General features: G+C 42.1%; 1 protein-coding gene and 1 long non-coding RNA gene across 2 annotated transcripts in view; one reads left to right on the top strand and one right to left on the bottom strand.

The window, feature by feature from the left end:
• LOC133625275 (uncharacterized) overlaps positions 1-21,360 on the bottom strand; it is a 101,013-nt gene that overhangs the window by 14,062 nt on the left and 65,591 nt on the right. The window contains exon 3 of the long non-coding RNA XR_009818585.1: positions 14,814-14,951. This is a non-coding gene — a long non-coding RNA (uncharacterized LOC133625275). The remainder of the gene's footprint in view (positions 1-14,813; positions 14,952-21,360) is intronic.
• CAP2 (cyclase associated actin cytoskeleton regulatory protein 2) overlaps positions 20,128-21,360 on the top strand; it is a 61,284-nt gene continuing 60,051 nt past the window's right edge. The window contains exon 1 of the mRNA XM_061994545.1: positions 20,128-20,215. The gene's annotated coding sequence lies outside the window, so the exon portion shown is untranslated. The remainder of the gene's footprint in view (positions 20,216-21,360) is intronic.

Here is a 21,360-nt window from a genome sequence, read left to right as displayed (position 1 = left end):
GCTTTTTTTAAGTGTTCATCAAGTCTCAATTACAACTTAATCTCTTCATCACACTAGCAATGAAAGACCTTAAATCGGGCTGCTCTCTTCCTAGCCTTTGAGGATGGTAAGTAGCACAGTAGTGCAATAAGGAATGTCCACAGGTTCTTTTTCAGTACACAGTTATGTTGTAGTTCATATTCCATGATGTAATGCAGATTCCTTGGCATGAATCTATATTATGAACACTACCTAAGGGAAAAGTGGTCTTCATAAACCAAGTCTTTAGGTATCACAGCATGCAAGTTTATGCATTATTCTTCCCTATTTTTCATCAGTGTTGGCTTTTATCCCCACTAGTGAACTACTTCATCAACTAAACTCTTATGTAATTTTCTGTACAGTGCATCCTTTCACTAACCTCAGTGCCATCATAATTTGTACTAGTTTTCATCTAAGAGAGAGTACAAAGATCTCCAGGCTCTATCCTTCTGCAAATGTCACCAGTTCCACTTACACTACTGTATCTTGAAACTGGGTTTCCTCTGACCTTATCAAGAACAGCAATTTTCCTGTCTACTCTAACAACACCTGGGATCATGCCAAAAGAAATCAGAATCTAACGTAAAGCTCCGAGAGCAGGGGCTGAGTGTGAAAACAGAAGTGTGCTCATCAGCCTTCAGAGGGCTTGTGTCAGAAAGGAGCTGCCCCTGACGTGGCTGCGGTAGCTCAGCTGAGTGCCTGAGAAGAGCACACTGCAGTCAAAAGGCTTGCTTGTGGGAAGGTATTGCTTTAGCTTCATAAAAGCTAGGCAAAAGGCAAACAAAGCACCACTGCAGTGACTTTCCAAGGAAGAAAGTCTTGGTGCCCACTGAAACTTCAAAGAATGCGGCTGCTTCAAAGATCTTGTATCTTGTCTTCCCTTAACACAAACCTTATGTAGTGCCTTGGTCTGATCCCAACAATGGCAGCGGCACTTGCCAGCAGTTCTCTACGAATACAGGTTGGCAGAGATACAAACAGAGTGTGTGGAGGAGTCTCAAGGAATCTGTCTTTCCTAAACTCAGGGAATGGCAATAACAGGGAGAGGCTGGCCCTATCTTTATTCTGTCTTCTATGGTATTTAAGGTACTGTTTCTTTGAAATGCAACTGCACCATATTAATGATACTCTTTCAGGAGGACAGCTTGGTTGCTAACTGCTACAGCTGTGGCTGCAGACAGAAGAGCAAGCTTTGGGCACAACTGAGATGACCCAGGGACTGGAGCCAGGGCTCAGACTGACAACAGAAGATCTGCATTAATATACCCTGAGAGAAATGCTGGAGGCCAAGGAGGTTTTCTCTAAAGGGGTTAGAATTACAGTCTGCTTAGTGGTGGTGAAAGTGCTATTACTTGCAAACATCAAGAGATTTTCATGGATTCTTGACATTTACTGAGGTATTTAATGTGTTTATGAGGATGGTATGATTGTTTGGAGTTTTAAAACCAAGAGCAGACCTTCCAGATTTTAACAGTCTGAGAACAAGGTTGGTTACTGCCCCTTTGGTGTCTCCTGAGGACAAAGTCATAAATGTGCCAACATGAAGACAAATTGCTTCTCAGTGGCACGTTATTAACTCTATGCAGGGTTACCTGCAAAGTCTAAGGTTCTGTCAGTCATACAAGTAAAAGGTTTAATGATGCTGATTTGTAATTCCTAAACCAGCAATGATCTCAAGAAAGGTCTCGTTTTACTGCACTATTCACAGCTCCTGGTATTTAGAGGATTATCTGTGTTTGCAAGACTATTTGGCTGCCTCAGAGAGCAACTCACAAAAGCCTCGCTGTTAAGCAGAGCAAGCTGCACGTAAACCCTCCAAACAGCACTTGGTGATACCCAACACTGACTTGACATTGGTAGTATGGGAACACATTCCAACACCCCTGTGTGTGTTTGGTGGAAGGATAATACTCCTGTTCAACGTGATGTGCTAGAAAGGAGAAAAGGGTAAGTATGTGCTCATGTTTGTGATGAACTTTGGGTCCTGATAATGACGGGGTATAGAGGAGAGGAGGGGGGAAAGAGATATTAAATTCGTGGTCAGCTTATTCCCCAGGGTCTGGAAAAAACCCACCAGTGGTGAAATCTCTCAGGCCATTCTCAAGTGGCAGAAAGCAACTCATCTAGGGATTTTTTGGTAGCCAATATGAAGTAAATCACTCAAAGAGCAGCAAGTGGGGGAACCATGCCAGCTATGAAACAGAAGTATTGCACTCCATTTAAATGGAGCCACCTTGATGCACCACTACTTTGTAGACCATAACATCTTCTCTGGCTTTACAGGCTCCTGCTGTAGGAGGTCCTGCAGATTCAGTCTCTCCACCACTGCCTGATTTAATTAAAAATATAACTGACCAAACTGTTCTTCCTTCTGCAGCTGAAATCCTTTTTCATTCTCAAGAGTTACAGCCACATGAACCTTGGCAGCCTTCTCAGGTGGAATTCTCCTAAGTTACAGGGTGGTGCAAAGCCACTGGCAAAGACCTTCTTAACCTACAGGCTGAGAAGCAGCAGCTATTTCAACTATCAAATGCAATGCATTGAAGAAATGGTTGGGCAGTGCCTTCCCCATTACTTCTCAAATTTACTAGCTCTTTTCTTTTAGGATAAGTGCACCTGCACTCATTTCTCATAAACTCATTTGTATAAAAACAGAATGTATTTGCACCAGAATGTCAAATAATACATTTCCTAGTCTGTGGTTAATCATGGAGAAAATGAAGAAGGGAAGATGAAATTTCTTTTTCCAAGAGAGAAAATTACTTGAGCGTAAAAAGGTGCAACACTAGACCTTGTATGTAATATTTCTCCTAAGTTTATGCTGTCAGTTAGGTGTTCCTGTTAGGGAAGTATCATGTCAAGGGTTTCCAAAACAAAATAACCTCTTTTAAAATACACAGTCAAAGGCTTTCAGGTAGCTGAAAAAGTTAATTTCAATGCTTTCTTTAAAAATGGTTAATTGGCACCATGAACAGTTCTCAGACATTCCAAGTATGTTCCTTATGCCAGCCGTGCATAACTTTGCCTGGCAAGTGTTCTATGTCTCTTGGTCTCATTTGGGATTTTACCAGATTGCATTGTAGATCTTTTGACCTGACCCTATGATTTTGTTTTAAATATTTAATATATATTACATAATAAGTTCTATTTCACCAATAATAAGTGGTAAACATTCAGATCTGTTTCATGCAATGCTTAATCTGTTTTAATTTGCACTTTTATTCCCTCACCCCCTTTTAATTTGCTCTATTATTTCATTATTCTGTGAGTATACTTTCACACCCTCCAAAACTGCTACTGCTGCTGCTATGGTGGCCTGGACATAACAGTGTAGGCCAGGAAGCACGAAAGCTATAAAAAACCCTGCTGCCTGATTAAGGTTTTGTTGTTGTTGTGAAACAATTATTGACTACCTCCATTCTCTTTCACTTTCTTTGCATCCTTCTCTCTGCTATTTTTCCTTCTCTCAAGCTTCAAGCTGAGTCTACACTCTCTAACATTTTCTAGTTCATTGGAGGTCATTACCAAACACCATCAGAGAAGCTAAACAGCATGTTTGCTCTTTTCATGCTGCTGTATTTCAGGTTGTGATGGGGCAGAATCTATTAACATCTTCTCCTGTGCTGTGTTTTCACACAAACTCTTTGTTCCTTATGATCTGTGGCAGGGGGAAGTACACTCATACTGTCTCTTGCTTTCACAGCAGAAAAACAACAGAGCCATGATTTCAAAGGTAAAGAACATGCTGCTATATACAGACATTGGCATATGTCTTTACATCACCGATGCACACACTGAGACTAGATTCAAACACGTGAGAAGCTGAGAGTCATTTCTAAGCCATATGTACAACAAACTACATGCAAAAACAGAGATGCAATTGTCATGCACAAAGCCTTGAAAATCTGCCCCATCTTTATAGTTGACTTTCCCAAGTCACTAAGTTTGTATGACAAACTTCTTTTAGACCCTGCCAAATTCTAGAGACTGTTCACCAGAACCTTTAAACCTGCCAGCTCATTCAGCTAGCCCTGTGGAATATGAAACCACCTAAACCTTATAGATCCTACTCAGAGTGAGATGTGGAACTACTAAGGTCAACAGCTACCAGCACAATCTCCTCACAGAGAATGGTACCATGGTATCACCAAGGAATGAATGATATTCCACCCAGGGGTTTTCCCATCTGGAATGCTAAGCAGAGGGAGTCTTGGTAAGGTCAGGAAATAGAAAAAATGAACAGTTAAAATCCTGCTTTAAGAGACTATTAACAAGTGAATGGGATTTTTCAGAGACGCCTATTTTCTGTGGGGGAAACAACCAAAAGATCATGAGGAGGACGAGGCAGCAGAAAAGGACTTTTGCAGATCCTGCAGAAAGAGGCCATTTGTGAAAACAAGAGAACTTATGAAAGCAGAGAGGAGGGGAAAGAAGTGAATTCATTTACTCCTTCAGTAGTGTCAGCTGAATTTGCATACCCAGCCCTGTTTCAGAGGCTTTGAATTTTTTTCTTTCCTCCAGCTGTTTTTCTTATCATTCTGGCATGTTTTCTCATCACACACAGCCACCTAGCTCTCACATGCCCTCCCTAACATACTGCTGGCATCTTTCAGCTGCTCTCGGGCCTTCCCTTTTAAATCTCCCAGCTGCCTCTCTGAGCCCTCAGAACATTACTGCCCTACTCATCCTGTGTATTTTTTTAAATTGTTTCCAGCTGCCACATTTGGTGCTCTAGATACTTTCCATTCTCTTCCCCCAGGATATGGTATTTTGGAGTGTTTCTATGGGCTGATGGGTTGGCAGCAGATTTCCAAAGCCTGTTTCTGCCCTAATCAGAATTTCATCCAAATCCTTTCAAGATTTTCAAGCACCCAACTGAAAATTTCTTCTGGCTGTTGGTGAATGCTGAGAGGAAGAGGAGAGCATGGTGCTAAATCATTGAGGTGCTAAAAACACAGTGATCCATGACCAGAGAATCAAATCACACTTCTTGCTGTTTCACAGATCTCATGTATCTTGTTCTCTGTTCTCTAAAGCACTGCCCAGTCTCCCCAGCTGCGTGCAACATCTCTGAAATTTAGACTTTTGGCTAATTTCAGCTTACAATTTGGAATTTCTAGCCCAACAATGTGCCCAACCTTACACCACTTGCAGACTGCAGCCTCTGGAACTGACATGGAAAAGTATGTTTAAGAATATGATCCATCACTGTGCCATCTAATTAAATGTATTCAAAATGAAATTTCAAAGATATTTGCCTTCCTTTTTTTTCCTCCTATTTTGGCAAAAGCAAAATAAAACCTGGCCATGTGAGACACTTAAATGTTATGGAATCCTACCTGGGTTTTCCACAAGCTCCCTTTTGACAATGTCACTTGAATAAACATGCTTGAAGGTTCAGAAAAGAATAATAAATTTTTAAAACCCCCCAAAGATCTTATCTGCACGTCAGCTGTGTTTCTAATTCATTCACCCAGGGCTGTTCCTTTTTATTCAAGACCTTTCCTTATCCAGACAGACGTTTAGATTTGCCCATTGGAGAGGCCTGGGTAAAGAACCTTCTGTGCAACAGGTGAGCACTGCCCACAGATAACCAGGACAAAATGTCTTGGCATCCAGCATTTGCTTTGAAATAGATGACAAATTCAGAAAAGCCATTTGTAAGTGTCACACCAGGCTGCAGAACAGGGCACAGACTTGGAAATGCCTGAGAAAGGAGCCAGCCGTTGTGCAGGAAAGCTCCTCTGGTCATCCTCTTTTCCTCTCTGAAACTCCTGCCACTGGCAGAGAGAAAAAGGACTTCTGGATTTGCCTGTTTGTTCTAAAAGGGTTAGAAGGAGAAAAGAACTGTATCCCAAAGCTTTGAAAAGCGCCAAGAGGAGCGTGCAGTTTGAGTTTAAGAATCAGTTTGGACACTACAGTCACCAGGAAAGAGGCAAGCAGAGAATTGGCAGGGTAAAGAACAGGAAAGGCTGGAAGACAGGTTTAAACAGAACCATAGACTTTTCTCATACATACTGAAAACTGTTTCATTCTCAAAGGGTCTAGTGGCCTTCTCCACAGCACAGTAAAATCATTGAAAACTCTCCATATATGTTCACAGGTTGGGTCTTGTGCTCTCGTCTTCTGGTTACATAGTGCTAGTAAAGTGTGTCAGCAGTTGTTTTCAAAGACTCCTAAAGTCAGGTCAGCTGTGGGATCTTTGCAAGACATGAGACTGTTACCAGACCCGAGACCAAAAATCCCAGGTTCTTCCCCATTTTGATTTCTGCTGTGTGCAAAATGCTCCTCTGATACCTACAATTTGCAAGTCAGCTCTGAAATAAAGGAGAATCAAAATCCACAATGAACCAGGCCATCATCTAGAACACGCAGTTCTCAATACCTGCCCAACTGCCATCCATACTCTAAAAAGAGCCCTATTAATAAGAAATGTTGTTATTTGGAATAGACTGAGCTGGGGTTGCCTAGTTCCAAAGAAACCAAATATGCTGACCGTGACACAGCACTCTGAACTTTCCACATGAGATCACCAGATATCTTTGACAGTGAGAAATGAGAAAGGGATTCTATATTCAGTGGACAAAATAGAGAATCACTTTCTATATCTAGGGCTGCATCAAGTTAAATGGCAAGAATGGGTTCAAATACTTTCCCTCTTTAAAAATAAAGACAAGAGGATATATGTCTCCCCTTCCTGCAATGAATTAGACAAACACCAGCTGACGACACTATACATTGGAATTCTGTACCTTGCATTTTATCAGCATGCAACACTGTAGTCTGCTGCAAAACAGAACTTGTTTCTAATAGAGAAAACTGAAACTCATTTCCACTGGCCTAACTTTAGAGGAATTAATCTCCCTATTCTTGCTCTGTGGTCAAGAGACACAAAGATCCTCTGAGTTATTGTCAGAAGGAGCTGCTTTCCACTGCATGTAAAAGGTTGGGCTGCCTCACCTAAGCTAAAGCTTAGATTCATCACTCAGTTTTGTTTTCTTTATGCAAAAGGTTTTCTGCTAATCTCTTTTTTTTCAAACAGAAATGTAAGAAAGGGATCACCTAGTTTTGCCTCTCTGATTAAAACTGAAGTAAATCCTGAAGACAGTTCATAGACACCATCACAAAAGCAATAAGCAACACAATAAATTATGAGTGTATTGTATCAACAGCAATGATACTCTGCTGCTAACTCATACAACAATCACTATCAGCCTGAATGATATCACCTTAACTATGCTACCAAATATTGGCAGTAAGGAATAAGAGTGAGCACAGCCTGTGTTTAGACAGACCATTGGAGGTCTCACCTCATTGGAGGCGAATGCCCACGATATAGTTCAACCAGCTTCCATTTCAGAAAAATCAAGATAGTTTGGGGAAAAACTGTACTTGAAATTATGAAAACATCTGTCATAAAAATTGGCACATCCAGTCAATATTTTTTTCCCATATTTCAGTGTCTGAAGCAATGCTTTCTCTGGGATAAACCATTATATCAAATCTCTATAAGCACGTGGTCCATTTAAATGTTCTTTTTAGGAGGGGGGAAAGAAGGAAGGTGCACAAGGACCTTTGAGTGGTTGGAAAGAAGGACCATACTTCTTTTTTTGGTTAATTTTCAACTCTAATCTTCCAATAAATCCACTGTCAGCATCTAATGAACAGAGCTGACACAGCGTGGATGCTGCACAATGTTTGTAGTACACGTGCTACATATTTCCCTGTAGCTTTTGCACATGAACATTTGTAAGTCTCTAAAAGCCACAGACTGTACGTCAAGAACAGATGTCACACACTCGAAGCCCTATCACCGAACACATAGGGATGAAAGGATGGCAAGAATTAACCAAACATAGTAAACAACTTCACATCATTGCATATTGAATTTTACCTCACATATGCTATGGAATACCAAACACATCATACATTCATTTTATGAGCACAACGTGTACTTATTGCATATTGGTTATCTTTTTCTAAGCAACAAATGCTTTTAGTGTTAAGAAAAAGTTGTTGGTTTTCACTTACACACATGTAAATGAACACAGTTGTCTCAAAGTCTTTTCCATGGAGCCTTTTCCTCGACATTTCTACAGTGTTTTGTTGCACAGTAAGTAATCAGTTGGGTTTCAGCCCTTTTGCTCGCTGCTGTGCGAATACATGTGCCTGCATCTGTGTGTGGATTTAGAGCCAGACAACCTGTGGAATGTGAAAAATGTGCCCACCAGGTAACTCAGGCAGGTGGGACTGGGCAAAGCTGCAAACCCCAATGCCTCAGATGACTCTGTCAAAGAGCAGAGTCTTAAATAAACTTGGTATCAGTGGGTTTTACCCTTGTGTAGCTTTCACTGAGTTTGTCTTCTGACATTCTGTTGTGACTGTTCTTCAAAAACACTCAACTTGCTAGAAAAATACAGACATGTTTTTCACTTAAAAAGAGAGGGGTGGGTTGTATAAGTTCTTTCAAAAGACTTGAGCTGGAGTTATTGTGGGTTTAATGGCCATTTTTACCTGGCCAAGACAGTGGATCAATACCAAATGCCTGTTAAATGGCTTTTCTTCAGACAAAAGAAGATAGCAGGTGTTTTCTGAACGAGCAGTCATAGCAAATCCATACTTTTTGAAAGATGGGTTATTTAAGAAGTTGTGAAAAGTTGTGGCATATAAGCAAAAGGGTTGCCAGAAAGTTTCAGTTCCTCATAAAGCTGCAATGGAGTGACACAGCTCATCAGGGACCATGCTATGAAATTCAACATTCAGTTGCTGAAATACAACAGTTGTATAAACGTAAGCATTATGTAATGCATCAGCACTAGCATCCCTCCTCATTTTTGGACAGTGTACTGTTAACAGATACAACCCATAGAGACAACCAAACATTTGCTGCTGCAACACATGCATGGAGCTGGTAAGGGCCAATCTCATCTCATCCTGAACAACACCAGCCAAAATAGCCAGAGGGCCTGTCAGACTCAAAATACCTCTCTATGTCCTTCTGCTAATACCACAGGACAGGAGTCCCACAAATTCAGACCTGTCACCCTTCTGAAACAGGTGGAACTTGATTGCAAAAGTGTCCTAAAACAACTGAAGAACCAGACATAGTATAAAGCTTGATTCGAGTCAATCGAGCCAACTGAATCATAAGACAACTAAACAGCCAACTGACGTATATTCCTCTGCTTCTTTGCCATGGGTGAGAACAATCTGTCGTTATTCACTACATATATAATTACTGATACACAGGTTTGATGACAAGTTATTCCTTAGAGCCCACAACAAGTGGTAGGTGAATGCATTTGTGCTGAGCTGCAACCCTCAGCAGCAACAGGTATCTCTGGGGCTCTCAAGTGCAAGTTATGCTTCTAAAGCCCCGTGCAAAGTTCAGCCACTGAGCCTTGGATCCTCAGCATTTGTTCTGTGACTCACAGTATGAATTAACCATATTCATGCTTTATGCTGTTGGAAGTTGAGGCTTCTGAGGCTAGTAAAAAAATAAGAGAGGAAGATCTTTGATTTGGATCACCCCACAGTTCACCAATTCCTGTCGGTGCAACCTCAGAGCTCCCACACTACCTAAAGCCTTATCTGTCTCCAGTGTCTGAATTCTAGGTCTGTTAGGGACTCTGTGCAGGCATGACTGGACAATAACCTGGCAATATTCACTACTGAAGCCACTGGCAATTGGCTTATATTTTTACTGCAGTAGTCACATAAATAAAGTCTGAAATCATTAGCAGCATGCCCTTTCCTGGTTTCAGATTATGTTTCAGTGAAATAACTGCATGAACACTGGGTCAGATGTGCAATGGCTATAAATCAGCAGCTTTCTGTATGGGTCTGGAGACCTAGAGGAACTGAGAATCTGACCTGAAGCATGTAATAACTGTTACAGGTAAGAGTCTACTTTCAAAATACCTATAGAAAAACTCACATAATTGTCTCCAAAGATATATTCTAGTCTGTTCATATTACTCAAAGACACAGTTCTTGCCCTAAACAAGATGTAAATGAACAGCAATAAAGGAAAATACATGAAAATATTATACCGAAGAGATTTAATACAATAAAATCTTCATCTTTTGCAGTCTTTTCAGTATTAACACCCATTTCTCACAAACAGAAGGTTGAAGGAAGAGGATGGGAAGACCACATATTTCTTCTGGCCCAATTCTAATCTTCAGTTAAAACCAAAAGGCCACTGTCAAGACAGAACCACCACCCCAAGCCACTTCCAGCTGTCAAAACATTTCTATGACAGTGCTTAAAAGAACTGGTAATGGTCTGTTTGGATTTTGTACCCTAAAATACTTCCCTAAAATAAAGGAAATAAATCCCTGTGCTTAAAAACTCCCGCAGCCTTTCCTCATATGAAAGATGTTCCAGTCCCCTGATCATCTTGGTGGCCCTGTGCTGGACTCTCTCCAGCACTTCCCTGTCCCTCTTGAGCTGAGGAGCCCAGAACTGGACACAGGACTCCAGGTGAGGCCTCACCAGGGCAGAGTAGAGGGGGAGCAGCCTGTCCTGGTGCATTCATTCCAAATGAATGATAGCTGTTACCCTGATAAGTTTGTGATCATTCTTTTGATTAAATTATTATAACAATTCTAAAAAGTGCATTCATTGTATAGACTTTATATTCTTTATATATCTATCCTTGGTTCCTTTTCTTTCAGAGTACTTCATATAAATGGTTTAAATAAGGCAGAAGAAAATGTATGAAAGGATCCTCTTGTTGAAATGAAAAGTAATTTTGGGGAAGAAAAAAGAAATTTAGAGGCAGGTGGACTAGATGATCTCAAGAGGTCTTTTCCAACATGAACAATCCTGTGGTTCTCTAATATATATTTACATATATTCTATGTTATAGATTATATACTATATACCATCTCTAGATGTTACACATTATAGAATTATCACCCATGACATAATTATTTAACCTTGTGTTTTATACATTCTTCATATCATGCAAATAAAACTGAAGAAAAGCCAATGGGTTTGTTTCCCTTCAATAAAGTTTCAAACTAAAAATGTATTAGCAAAGATGAACAGTAAGAGAGAAGAAGGGGTATTTGTGTGTTCTTGATCAGAGACATTAACAACACATTCTCCAATGTGTATAACAACAGCAGAGAAGTAACTACTACAACTACCATCAGTACTGCAATTCCTTATGCAGAATAGATCACTCGTGTGTGAAGATACATACACACATGCAGAGACATGACAAACCAGTCCTAGTACAATACTGGTTCCTTGGTACTTAGGCAAGCACAGCTTTCCAGTTATTCTGGAGTTCAGGAATACTAAATAAGGAGGGCTGGAAGTGCATTCCTAGCATCCAAAGACTTTGAAAAAGAGAGACTGCAACTGCTTTTCAACCAAGTATTAACCCCAGGCTGAATCTACTGCTGCTGTATAGAAACTGAAGACTCATGCCCTGTGCAGGTGGAGCGTGGGAGGTGAAATCCACAGTCGGTGACCGAGGTTGCTGGGCAAGTCACACCCCTACACCCCCACAGCAGCTGCTACTGCTGTTCCTGTCAGTAGCCCAACATCTGAAGGAGACAAACGTTCCTCAAATGGGAGCTGATTCAGCTGCACAAAGGTTTCAGGACATTTTTACAGACATTTTTGCTAGTTATTTGCTGAATTACAGCTATCTCCTATTTTAAAAAAGGTATCTGACTTCAGCTGGAACCAGAGTGGACTCCTAAGGACTGCCACCTGCTCTTCCATATCAAGGGCTAAACTTCTGCTGACTTCAATCACCCTGGAACAAACAGACCTTTAAATCCAAGGCTCTACCTCAAAAAAACCCTCAAATCAGCAGGTGTTTTGTTCAGAAAGGCTCCTGTATGAACTTCCAATTGCTAAAACTAGCCCCAGGACACACAGAAATGCACATTGGCACTGCCCATCTTATGGAGATGCATTTTTGTAAGAGACCCAAATACCTCTGAGGATCCGAGCCTTTGCTCATCATCCCTTCCCTGGTCAGGATTAGGAAACAGGAATGCTTATGTGTATTTTTACTTCTACATGAAACCAATTGTTCTAATGCTTGTTATTTCTTGGCATCCAGCCATCAGACAGAAACATGACATGGTAACTTTGAATCTAGTTTTTGGTTGTATTCCTGAAGACAAATAGTTGCAGCTCAGAAAACGAAGACATTAAAATAGTTGTGGTTAAGGTCCTAGAACCAACATCCAAAATGACAACAGGAGAGTGGGAAAAGGTAGTAACAAATACCAAAATATCTAGTAAAAGCAAACAAACAATAGTCCCTCCTGTTCTGCTTTTATTAATTGCTCAGTTAAGGACCATATAAGATGTAGAGGTTCGACTAGATGATCTTTCGAGGTCCCTTCCAGCACTTGAAATTCTGTGATTCTGTGACCTGAATCACACAAAAGTCAGGACAACCAATGAACAAATCAACCTGAACAACCCCAATATGTGGAACACATCAACCAATTTTTTTCAAGAACGCTAAAAAAAGGGTTTAAGAAAGATCTGCTGTGAATATTGTGAGGATTCCTGGGAAAGCTACCCTTCAGAAATATCTCAACTCCTTAAACATCATCACATTAACAGCGGTGAATCATTAGAAATACTGATGGATGACTTGGGAAGAGGGGATTACAAGTCTTGCTCACTGCAACTGATGATGTAGATTAGCCTATGGTTCTAAGAATGTTAATGTGAGGACCATCTTCTCTACCATTTCCCCAAAAGATTTCACTCTGTTGTTACTCTAACACATTTTAGTTTCCTTTTCTTAAGTGCTATTCATTCCTTGCTGCTGCTGAAATGAACCCCCTGAGGTCCCCTGATGCAGCCTCTAACTTTGCTTATCACTGAGGTACATGGGAGGTCACAGAAGCCACAGATAAACCACTCAGCTGAAGCACCAACCACAGGACAATAAAACAGGTTTGGCAGATTATCACAGGCAGAATAGTGCTGGGGGCTGGAAGAGGCTGACGTTTCAGCATCAGTCAGCTCAGGTACACACAACAACCTTTTGTATGCTGTGGTATAGATGTGTACCTTTAATATTGGTTTGACTTTGTAAATGTGTACTTCACTGTGAGACACAACCACTTTGGTTCTTACCATTTGATGTTTTATAAACATCACAAGATACACAGCTTTGAAACAAGGCTTTATACAAGCTGCAATGCCTGTCTATCTTATACTGGCAAAATGAGTTGGAGCTGCTTGCAACAAAGATCTGGAGATATCCCAGCTCAGCAGCTGGGCAGTAGAGAGAGATGGCCTCCTACAGATCAGGGGGACAAGATGGAGCTAAATCTCACTGGGATGCTGAAAGGGCTCTTGCTGATCTGACATTTACATCCAACGTATAACAGTAACCCAAAGAAAGGCCTTACACATTCTTTATGAAGGTGCTGCTGGGCATCTAAAATATTTATAATTTTAACCTAATACCTAGGATAAACAGGAACTTGGATTAAAAGCTCCTTTATCAATTATTTGCTCCTTTCACAGCTATGATAAATTGCATTGTTCAATTTATGTTGTGCTCTAGGCATTTCTGTTTTCCTTCAAATCCTACATATACTGTCAGCCATATCAGCTCAAGGTTAAATATCAAATCTTGGTCACATTTCTCTCTTATGCTCCTGTTTTTCATACTCTGTGGTACATTAGTGTAAGTCTACATACAACCAATAGTGTTGTTTCAGAGGTACTGATATAACCTAACCAGAATCTAAATTGAAGTTCTTATTTATACCAAGGCTTTATATATTTTCAGTGTTCATGGTCTAATTCATAAATCACCCTTAGAGTGTTGTTTTCCTTTCTTTTCCTTTATGAAGATACATGAATGGCACGTTTGATGAGAGATTAAAAGAGAACTCCAGGATGAATTATTCAGGAGAGCAAACAATATTCTTCTCTAAAGAAAGTGATAGCTTTTAGAAATACCATGTGTATGTACCAAGCCTGCTTAAATACAGGAAAGCAGGAAAGTAAGAATGAAATCAATTACTGGTTTTGAAAGAAGAAGATTATTTCTGATACCTAAATCATTGGCCTACATTTATTCAAATGAAACATCAATCCAAAAATGTAGGGTGAAGCGCTGACCCTGTTAGTCACTGACAACACATGCACTGACTTGAGGGGAACCAAGACTTCACCCCATCAGTGTGAAATATTTACAGCCCCCTCTAATCCATTTTAGGCAGAAAATTTAAATATGCTTTGTTCCTTCTCTTTGTTCCTCCTTCTCTAAAAGACAGACAATAATCTGGTTACTTGGACTACATCATGGTTTAGGTTCTTTCTAACTGAAATATTCTATTCTATTCTATTCTATTCTATTCTATTCTATTCCATTCCATTCCATTCCATTCCATTCCATTCCATTCCATTCCAATTCTATTCAGTTCTACTTGAGTACTTGGCTTGATTTATCTTGAAACCTTTCTTAGCTTTATACTTTGTTCTTATAAAAGAACAAACCCTTCTTTACTCACAGAGGAAATCCTGTCACAGCTGTAGGAAAAAACCCATGTACCAAGGACAGATTTAAGAAAAGAAAGCTAGTCTTAAAAACCTTGCAGAATATTGCAAAATAAAAGAGATGTCACTGCATTTGCCATGGAGAATATGAAAGGGAGAGTAAATGACTGTGCTAGGCTCTGTGCTGCTGTGCCTCGTCAGTTCCTTGTACCTAATCTAGGTAGTCATTATTTGTAAAATAATAATTTAGGCTGACAAAACTGCACATTAATACAAGTAATGTACTGTACCTAGGGATCCTTGCCAGCAGTCTCGTTTCGCAGGAGGCTATAAAACTGAGATATCCTCATTCTTCAAGTCCTTGGGTGAGGGAGAGGTTGAAGGAGCTGAAGAAAATCCACGCTGCAGCCGCCCCTGGAATTCCAGTTCTGTATTGGAAAAGCATAAATCACCTCACTGTCTTTCAAGAACTAAGTAAAAGAATCCAAAGACTCACATACAAAACCCTGTGGTCTTTCTCTATCCTATATTACAGTTGTAAGTGCATTTACAGAAGATATGTGTCAATAGCTCAATGGGTCCTTATGGGATGAGCCTGAGCATGGTGAACACGGCGACACATAAGTCTTTATTTTCTACCTGAGTGGATGGATCTGACAAGGACTAGGTGTTTACCTTGCTTTCCTCTCACCCAGCTGCAAAGCAGTTTGGTGATGGACAAAACCAGCTAGGTACAGCACCGGCAGAAAGGGGTAGCAAACGTCACCCAGACCACACTGCTATTTGATTGTATCCTACAAAGTCTCTCTGTAAAAAAAAATCCCTGTCACCAGGTAATCAGCTGATGTAATTTTACCACAAATTTTGCACAATGTGATGTTTTCCTTAAAGCACCATTTCCTAGAATTGGGTGATTATGTAATCACTTCCAGCAAAAATTAAGTTTCTAGCCAGTGGGCTGTATAGCAAACTTTGAATTCATTACTTGATTATTTCCCAACATCTCAGAAATAGCAACAAAACCAATCTCAAATATTCACAGCTTTTTAGGGGGAAAAAAAGTCATGTTTTCTGTGCACCTGGAGTTTTCAATGATTCTGCTGCATCAACCATCTGAGCTTTCCTATGTAACAAGAATATTGACCTCAGGAAATCATTGGTAAGTCATCCCAGGAAAAACTGTAGAGCTGGCCGAGTTTCTATGTGACCTACTCTAGGTGGTCCTGCTCTGATAGGGGGGTTGGATTGGATGATCTTTTGAGGTCCTTTCCAACCTTTAAGATTCTGTGATTCTGTGCAGAACTAAAGGACACTGCCAGTCTCTTAAAGGATTCCTTGCAGCCAAGATTGAAAGAAAGATGAAAACAGAGCTAGAAAGTTCAAACAGAAACGCTAATGATTCTAAAATGAGAACACTAACGCTGACCAATGAGTAAGACTTCGTCATTCCTTTTGACTACTGCTTCCCCAGGTTTCATACCTAGTAAAAGAGTAGTTCAAGCTGATGTGATTACACTCACTCACTGGTAATTTTTACTTCCCTTCCTCTCTCGGTTAAATCATCTTCACTAAAAGTTTGTTGCAAATTCCCGCTCATTAAATGAAAACCAAGAAACTCCACTTGAAATCTGTATTGAAACCCAGTACTGTATGAAACAAGATCTTTAGCAATAATACAACACAAACCTATGTCTCTTGATAATTGATAGGGCAATGTAAATACTTCACTGAACTGAGGCCCAAGCCTACAATAATCACTGAGTAGCTCTCCCAAAAGAACAGCTCCACAGAACTGAATTAAACAGCAAAACTACGATTAGTAAGAGTCGTCACAAAGATTAGTATTTGTGAGATCAGGACGCTTTCCCTTTGGATTTAGTAAAGCCCTTAAACATACACTGAATTATAAACGAGTGAGTAATTCCATCCCTATGTGACAAGATGCCTAAATACAACTGGAATGCCTAAGTGCTCTGCTACACCAGGGTGCCATTACCCACATCCTTAATGATAAGCACACGTGCTTATGATTTAACTTTTTGTGTTGCCACGCCAAAAGAGAAGCATCTAACTAATTAATGTATAATTATGAGAGTCCACACCCCCAGAATTACTGCATAAAAGAGGTAAAAAAGTAGTAGTGTGATGCCTGTGACACTAAACACAATGTGAACCTGCCTTGGTCTTATTTTATATGTGATCAGATTGAATGATAACAGATTCAGCCTTATTTCATACTAGTTTAAAAGAGAAGAAACAGTCCAGTTCTTTGGCAGAACCTTTCTCTTTTTTTCCCCATGTGTATTGACACTTGATCTGTACAAGATATCCACAAAGTGCTCTTCACAGATCCATTCAGTTAATTAGCTATAGGCTGTTTTGCAAATTCTGTAGACTAAACAGCAGATTTGGTAAGCAAAAGGCATCTTGACATGTCCTGAATGCACTCCAGTATTATTTAAGCAGATCTAGCAAGTCACAGTACCAAGGTTTCACATGATATTCCAATGTTATTGGGGGGTTGGACTAGATCATCTCTAAAGGTCTTTTCCAACCCCTACCATTCTATGATTCTGTGTATTTTCCCATCAGTAAGTGCTTGTGCAATTTTAATTCATATTAATACTTTCTGCATTGCCCCAGCAAAGACAGACTTCATGAAATCAAGGAAATGAGCAACAACATTTGTGGCTTTCTCCAAACTCATCTGTGAGCTCCTTAGATGCAACTTATATCAACAGGGAAATTTTACTATAACCTACATTGAAAGACAACTTTCAACAAACACTGGGGAAGTAAGCATTAACATTTGCAACAGTTTTCTTCTGTGGAAAAACACGTATGCAAATAAAAGATGCACCAGAGTATTTTCTCCTAACTAGGTTACAGTGCTGGCATTCCCTGGAGATTTTGATAGCCTATCTCTACAGCCTCTGACGTGTACTTTGGGATCCCTGCACAACTTTAGAAATGTACTCTTCTATAAAAGGGAATAAACCATGCCAGCCTTGGCACAGATTGTCTGAAGCAGCAAAGTCAAAAAGTAAAATGAAAAAGAAAAGGATAATGTTCTATTAAATGCCAGGCACTACGCTCTGTGAGCTCTGTTTAAATTGGGTAACTTCCTGCAAGAGGGCTATTGCTGCACAAGAAGAGCTCCTCATCATTTCAGGAGGTATAAGTTAGAACTGTAAGAGCATTTTGAATGGTTTTTTTATCCTGATCCTTGTCCCCACTATAAACTATACAAATAAAAACCTTTCACTTTTAATGTTGCAACTCCTGGCACCACTGTAATTTCTCCATAACAATCTAAGCCAATGCATTGTTAGATTGAGGGCAAAGTACTCAGCCCCGAAGCCAGACCCTCCAGTCATTCCCTGCTCAGTGTTTCACTTGATGTCAGTGCCAAGCATCTTCAAAACATAGTTTTAATTGCTGCCCAAGCCTTCTTTTTCCGTGATGGGATGAAACAACAGCATGTCATCCAGTTTTGCATGTACAGTATTTTGCAAAGTCTCAATTTTGCACTCTCTCATTCCTTTCTTCCCTTTAGGATGCTGTTGCTCAGCCTGACTCAATAAGTACAAAGTTCTTTATCAAACTGCCTCATAAGATTGCCTTTACTAATACAGAAACTTCAAGGCTCTAACGCCTTCAGGCTCTACATCTGCCATGTTTGCTTGAAGCTAGGTTTCCTCTGTGTGAGGTGTATGTATATATGTGTATGTATGAGGTATATGTATATGAGGTCCCTTTACAATCACTGAATCTGCCTTTCCCCTCCCTTCTTACTAAATTTACTTCTTCTTGCCCTTCCCTTTACCTTAGCTTTACCTTTTTACATTTGCCAACGCTGTCCTGGGGAAGACAATAAAGAATGTGGTTCTTTTGTGAAGAACCCACTACAAGTTGAGAGTGAAGATGCATCGTAGGGAACTTGTTTGAGACATGTAGGGCATCTGCCACTTTGGTAGTCTCAGAAGACTTTGCATGGAAAGGAAAAGCCCAATGGTTATTCCCTGTTTTCCATATGGAAAGCATGACGTAAAAAGATGATGTAGAGTGCTTGACTGTGCTCTTACAGTAGGAGCTTGTAAAACATTCTGTAGTTAAATATATTTTTCTCAAATGTAGTTTCACATTTTCTTAATTATTTGGGTTTTCTTTCTGAGCTTCTTTCTCACTTAAGTAGTTTCTGTGTTCTGTGCATTTCTGCAATCAGGTCTTCAATTCCATACTGCCATTTTCCCCTTTTGAAAGGTCTGGCAAGACCCTCTGGCTTAAAACCTCTGCTGTTCTGTTGACTTCATCTGACTATGTGCCAAGGAGAAGCAGTTCTTTTCACTGCACACAGGAAGCTGTGGCACTGGTATTTTGCTAATTTCAGATGTTTATTACATTGTCTGCACTAGTGAGTTTGGATCCCAGACTCATCCTTGCAGTCAACTTGCTTTTGATTTAATGTTGTGCCTAGGCATGTGAGGTCTGTGAGCTGTTAACTGTGGCATCCTTGTTAAAACATGACTTTCCCCAGTCCTCATTTAACTGCTTCACAATTAAAACAAATTATTGTGTCCCATGTCAAACCATCAGGAATGAAACATAAAGTCTTCTAAAATAACCTACATTTGATAGGGAGAAGTGCTACTGATTTTTGCACAACCATATGGTTCTCTTGAAAAATCTATGTGGTCTTTTTTGTTATCATCACTAATGGATTATTTTGCCATTTAAAAAGCAAACTGTTCCTTTAAAGGCTGTGAATACATGGTCTTCTTCCAAGACTTCTGTGTAGAAAGCCAGATCATTTGATACTTGGAGGTGAAGCAGATTTCAAGGGGACGATGTGTCTCGGGACCATGTGGTGAGGAACACGGCATCATTGTAAAATGCACGTGCTCCCATTTGGCCAGGGGTGCCAGCAGTGTAAAGCACACAGAACCCCACAAACGAGGCCCAGGCATGAGGGTTGGCCTCCTGGGAGAAGTCCTGGTTTTGTGGCTATACTGAATGAAGGCAGTAACCCGGCTGTGGGCCCAGCTATAGAAACGCTCGAGCTAGTACAGTTTAGTGTGGCTCGGAGTAGACAATGAGCTATCTTGGTGTGCGTGTGGCTGCCTTCAGCCTCTCCTGCCATGTGAAGGATCTGCCAGTTCCCACACCGGCCCCTGCTCTCCATTTGCAGCACGGGCCAGGCCTGCGGGATGCTCACTGCCCACTCACCCGAGCCGTGCCCATGTGCAAGCGGGAGGGTGCCCCCTGCCCCCGTATGCCCGTGCTCCTCGGTGATGCTCTGTGTCCTCCCAGGCACCCCGCCGCCGCCGCCGCACCGGCACACACCTCTGCCTCTCCCTCGCTCTCCATTTTCACACTCCACCCACTTTTTTGCTTTCTTTCTCCATCTCTGCCACCGTCTCTCTCTCTTTCTGGACTTGTCTTTATTTGGCACTCCCGGAAGCCGCCGGGCATTTCTCTCCCTGCCTGCCCGGGCAGCTGATGTGACTGACTGACACCGGCTCCCGCCGAGGAGGAGGAGGAGGAGGAGAAGGAGGAGGAGGAAGAGGAGGAGGAGGAGGGAGAGCAGCGGCGAGGCGAGGGAGGGGGGGAGCGAGTGGCCGGCCACGGATTTTCATTGCGGAGAGGAGGGGGAAAAAAAAAAAAAAAAGGGCTACACGGGTCATCAAAACAGGTAACTCAAGAGCAGGCAGCGGCGGCAGGGGCGGGATGCGCGGAGCGGCCCGACCCCCCCTCGGCCCCGGCCAGGCTGGGGCGGGCCCGGCCGTGCCGCGGGTGCGCTCCGCCGGCTGCGGCGCGGGGGGTGCGGCGCGGCGGCGGCCGCGGGCGTCTTGGGGAAAGGGCGGCGATGAGGGCTCGGGCCGGGGCTGCAGGCGCGGTTCGGCGAGCGGGCAGTGCCCCCGGCGCAATCTGGGTCAGGGCCCCGCGGGCGCGGCCATGCTGGCGGCCCGGGCTCTCGTCTGCCTCTCGGCTTGCTCTGCTGTCACCTGCGCCGGGCAGCGCACGGAAAGCCTCCCCTCGCCCCCGGGGGATAAGTGCGAAGAGCCGCGGGGGAGGGGGTGCGGGGAGTAACGGGAGGGGGGGGGAGAAACCCGAGCGAAATACCACAGAAGATGAGGGATCCTCTGCGGGGCTGAACGCGGACCTGAACGCGGATGTCCTCCGCCCAGCCCGCGGTCAGCGCCGGCGGCAGCCGCGGGTGAGTCCCGGGGGTGCTCCCGGCCGTGCCCCAGCCCCCACCCCGGCTCCCGGCAGCCCGGCTTTGCGACGAGTTATCAAAAATGCCCTCCGCTTGTTTATGCAGACCTGACTGTGTCAAGCGATGCCCGTCTTGAACTCTCTTAATCAGCGTAAGATGATCTAATTTTGAGGGAGGCAGCTGGAGTGCTGGTGGGTAGCTGGGCTCCGAGTCCTCGGTTCCCCCCGCGCCTGGAACCAGACGTGTATCTGTGGCGGGGGTGATTGAGTAGCCTACAGCTTTAGCCCAGAGTAAAAGGGTTAAACAGCATCTTAGAGTGAGAGATCTGAAGACGGAATATATACCTTTATATAAAAATATAGCAGGGCTTCTGCAAACAGAAGACGGCGTTCAGAGGGGGCAGGAGGAAGGCAGAGATGAAGAACGGTGAAGCTGAGATGCTGCGTTTTGCAATAACTTGACATCTGAAAGGAGTTACACCCCCAGAGATGCAGCCAGCACAAAGCCAAGGAGAACTTGTCATGACCCCACCTAAAAATCTCTCCTTTGCCTGGAGGATTGCTGTAGACCTGTGTTCCAGCATTACAGGATCAACAGTGGGGATTTTTATTGAGGAAAAA

This window comes from Colius striatus, chromosome 4 (genome assembly GCF_028858725.1).
Source record: "Colius striatus isolate bColStr4 chromosome 4, bColStr4.1.hap1, whole genome shotgun sequence".
NCBI lineage: Eukaryota > Metazoa > Chordata > Aves > Coliiformes > Coliidae > Colius > Colius striatus.
This window is presented reverse-complemented; position numbering and strand designations above follow the sequence as displayed.